We start from the raw sequence: 4,815 nt of genomic DNA, 5'->3' as shown, positions 1-4,815 counted from the left end.
CCGGCCACAGTCATAGACGTGCGAAGAGCAATCCGCGTAGAGGGAAGTGTTCAGATACTTCTCCATCACAAAAAATTATGAAAAATTACCATCAGTCCTATAGCACATGTGCCCACGTTGTGTAAAAAACTCATGATTTTATCGCGCTCCAAGTATTTAATAATATTCACGCTGCATCGTTACCGCAGAACGTCTACTACCGTTTCATTGCCGTCCGTGAGGGGGGGCCACAACACGGAGACGCGTGCCGCCTCTTCGGACATGCCACAACACCACCCGCATGTATGAGGGCCCGGTACGACGCTCCGGTGGCATTGCTACCCCCCAGGGCCCCCGTCCCGGCTAACCCTGTAGCGTTTGACCACGGGATCTAGCCCTTTGACTTTGCACGGACGGGCTTTGACCAGTGGACCTCTCCACCCGGTTGTGTTAGGTCGGCCCAGAGGAACACTTTGGAGCAACATCCGGGCCAAACCCACAGCTACATCCACTCCGTGTAGACCCGACGCGTCCGTTTCCCCCCTCCAGGTGCCGGCGGCGGCGGCGTCCGTGAGGGGGGGGGGGCACACCCCGGAGACGCGTGCTGGGCGTTTGCAACCGCCTCAACACTTCTATATTTGTGAGAGGCCGCCTACGCAAGATTTGACGGTATGCTAGCCCCCGGAGGCCGCCGGCCACAGTCGTAGACGTGCGAAGAGCAATCCGCGTAGAGGGAAGTGTTCAGATACTTCTCCATCACAAAAAATTATGAAAAATTACCATCAGTCCTATAGCACATGTGCCCACGTTGTGTAAAAAACTCATGATTTTATCGGGCTCCAAGTATTTAATAATATTCACGCTGCATCGTTACCGCAGAACGTCTACTACCGTTTCATTACCGTCCGTGAGGGGGGGCCACAACCCGGAGACGCGTGCCGCCTCTTCGGACATGCCACAACACCACCCCTCATGTATGAGGGCCCGGTACGACGCTCCGGTGGCATTGCTACCCCCGAGGGCCCCCGTCCCGGCTAACCCTGTAGCGTTTGACCACGGGATCTAGCCCTTTGACTTTGCACGGACGGGCTTTGACCAGTGGACCTCTCCAACCGGTTGTGTTAGGTCGGCCCAGAGGAACACTTTGGAGCAACATCCGGGCCAAACCCACAGCTACATCCACTCCGTGTAGACCCGACGCGTCCGTTTCCCCCCTCCAGGTGCCGGCGGCGGCGGCGTCCGTGAGGGGGGGGGCACACCCCGGAGACGCGTGCTGGGCGTTTGCAACCGCCTCAACACTTCTAGATTTGTGAGAGGCCGCCTACGCAAGATTTGACGGTATGCTAGCCCCCGGAGGCCGCCGGCCACAGTCGTAGACGTGCGAAGAGCAATCCGCGTAGAGGGAAGTGTTCACATACTTCTCCATCACAAAAAATTATGAAAAATTACCATCAGTCCTATAGCACATGTGCCCACGTTGTGTAAAAAACTCATGATTTTATCGCGCTCCAAGTATTTAATAATATTCACGCTGCATCGTTACCGCAGAACGTCTACTACCGTTTCATTGCCGTCCGTGAGGGGGGGCCACAACCCGGAGACGCGTGCCGCCTCTTCGGACATGCCACAACACCACCCCGCATGTATGAGGGCCCGGTACGACGCTCCGGTGGCATTGCTACCCCCCTAGGGCCCCCGTCCCGGCTAACCCTGTAGCGTTTGACCACGGGATCTAGCCCTTGGACTTTGCACGGACGGGCTTTGACCAGTGGACCTCTCCACCCGGTTGTGTTAGGTCGGCCCAGAGGAACACTTTGGAGCAACATCCGGGCCAAACCCACAGCTACATCCACTCTGTGTAGACCCGACGCGTCCGTTTCCCCCCTCCAGGTGCCGGCGGCGGCGGCGTCCGTGAGGGGGGGGGCACACCCCGGAGACGCGTGCTGGGCGTTTGCAACCGCCTCAACACTTCTAGATTTGTGAGAGGCCGCCTACGCAAGATTTGACGGTATGCTAGCCCCCGGAGGCCGCCGGCCACAGTCGTAGACGTGCGAAGAGCAATCCGCGTAGAGGGAAGTGTTCAGATACTTCTCCATCACAAAAAATTATGAAAAATTACCATCAGTCCTATAGCACATGTGCCCACGTTGTGTAAAAAACTCATGATATTATCGCGCTCCAAGTATTTAATAATATTCACGCTGCATCGTTACCGCAGAACGTCTACTACCGTTTCATTGCCGTCCGTGAGGGGGGCCACAACCCGGAGACACGTGCCGCCTCTTCGGACACGCCACAACACCACCCCGCATGTATGAGGGCCCGGTATGACGCTCCGGTGGCGTTGCTACCCCCAGGGCCCCCGTCCCGGCTAACCCTGTAACGTTTGACCACGGGATCTAGCTCTTGGACTTTGCACGGACGGGCTTTGACCAGTGGACCTCTCCACCCGGTTGTGTTAGGTCGGCCCAGAGGAAGACTTTGGAGCAACATCCGGGCCAAACCCACAGCTACATCCACTCCGTGTAGACCCGACGCGTCCGTGAGGGGGGGGGGCACACCCCGGAGACGCGTGCTAGGCGTTTGCAACCGCCTCAACACTTCTAGATTTGTGAGAGGCCGCCTACGCAAGATTTGACGGTATGCTAGCCCCCGGAGGCCGCCGGCCACAGTCGTAGACGTGCGAAGAGCAATCCGCGTAGAGGGAAGTGTTCAGATACTTCTCCATCACAAAAAATTATGAAAAATTACCATCAATCCTATAGCACATGTGCCCACGTTGTGTAAAAAACTCATGATGTTATCGCGCTCCAAGTATTTAATAATATTCACGCTGCATCGTTACCGCAGGACGTCTACTACCGTTTCATTGCCGTCCGTGAGGGGGGGCCACAACCCGGAGACGCGTGCCGCCTCTTCGGACATGCCACAACACCACCCCGCATGTATGAGGGCCCGGTACGACGCTCCGGTGGCATTGCTACCCCCCCAGGGCCCCCGTCCCGGCTAACCCTGTAGTGTTTGACCACGGGATCTAGCCCTTTGACTTTGCACAGACGGGCTTTGACCAGTGGACCTCTCCACCCGGTTGTGTTAGGTCGGCCCAGAGGAACACTTTGGAGCAACATCCGGGCCAAACCCACAGCTACATCCACTCCGTGTAGACCCGACGCGTCCGTTTCCCCCCTCCAGGTGCCGGCGGCGGCGGCGTCCGTGAGGGGGGGGGGGGCACACCCCGGAGACGCGTGCTGGGCGTTTGCAACCGCCTCAACACTTCTAGATTTGTGAGAGGCCGCCTACGCAAGATTTGACGGTATGCTAGCCCCCGGAGGCCGCCGGCCACAGTCGTAGACGTGCGAAGAGCAATCCGCGTAGAGGGAAGTGTTCAGATACTTCTCCATCACAAAAAATTATGAAAAATTACCATCAGTCCTATAGCACATGTGCCCACGTTGTGTAAAAAACTCATGATTTTATCGCGCTCCAAGTATTTAATAATATTCACGCCGCATCGCTACCGCAGAACGTCTACTACCGTTTCATTGCCGTCCGTGAGGGGGGGCCACAACCCGGAGACGCGTGCCGCCTCTTCGGACATGCCACAACACCACCCCGCATGTATAAGGGCCCGGTACGATGCTCCGGTGGCATTGCTACCCCCCCAGGGCCCCCGTCCCGGCTAACCCTGTAGCGTTTGACCACGGGATCTAGCCCTTTGACTTTACACGGACGGGCTTTGACCAGTGGACCTCTCCACCCGGTTGTGTTAGGTCGGCCCAGAGGAACACTTTGGAGCAACATCCGGGCCAAACCCACAGCTACATCCACTCCGTGTAGACCCGACGCGTCCGTTTCCCCCCTCCAGGTGCCGGCGGCGGCGGCGTCCGTGAGGGGGGGGGCACACCCCGGAGACGCGTGCTGGGCGTTTGCAACCGCCTCAACACTTCTAGATTTGTGAGAGGCCGCCTACGCAAGATTTGACGGTATGCTAGCCCCCGGAGGCCGCCGGCCACAGTCCTAGACGTGCGAAGAGCAATCCGCGTAGAGGGAAGTGTTCAGATACTTCTCCATCACAAAAAATTATGAAAAATTACCATCAGTCCTATAGCACATGTGCCCACGTTGTGTAAAAAACTCATGATTTTATCGCGCTCCAAGTATTTAATAATATTCACGCTGCATCGTTACCGCAGAACGTCTACTACCGTTTCATTGCCGTCCGTGAGGGGGGGCCACAACCCGGAGACGCGTGCCGCCTCTTCGGACATGCCACAACACCACCCCGCATGTATGAGGGCCGGTACGACGCTCCGGTGGCATTGCTACCCCCCCAGGGCCCCCGTCCCGGCTAACCCTGTAGCGTTTGACCACGGGATCTAGCCCTTTGACTTTGCACGGACGGGCTTTGACCAGTGGACCTCTCCACCCGGTTGTGTTAGGTCGGCCCAGAGGAACACTTTGGAGCAACATCCGGGCCAAACCCACAGCTACATCCACTCCGTGTAGACCCGACGCGTCTGTTTCCCCCCTCCAGGTGCCGGCGGCGGCGTCCGTGAGGGGGGGGGGCACACCCCGGAGACACGTGCTGGGCGTTTGCAACCGTCTCAACACTTCTAGATTTGTGAGAGGCCGCCTACGCAAGATTTGACGGTATGCTAGCCCCCGGAGGCCGCCGGCCACAGTCATAGACGTGCGAAGAGCAATCCGCGTAGAGGGAAGTGTTCAGATACTTCTCCATCACAAAAAATTATGAAAAATTACCATCAGTCCTATAGCACATGTGCCCACGTTGTGTAAAAAACTCATGATTTTATCGCGCTCCAAGTATTTAATAAT

This window comes from Triticum dicoccoides, chromosome 5B (genome assembly GCF_002162155.2).
Source record: "Triticum dicoccoides isolate Atlit2015 ecotype Zavitan chromosome 5B, WEW_v2.0, whole genome shotgun sequence".
Taxonomy (NCBI): Eukaryota; Viridiplantae; Streptophyta; class Magnoliopsida; order Poales; family Poaceae; genus Triticum; species Triticum dicoccoides.
Note: the sequence above shows the minus strand (reverse complement) of the source record.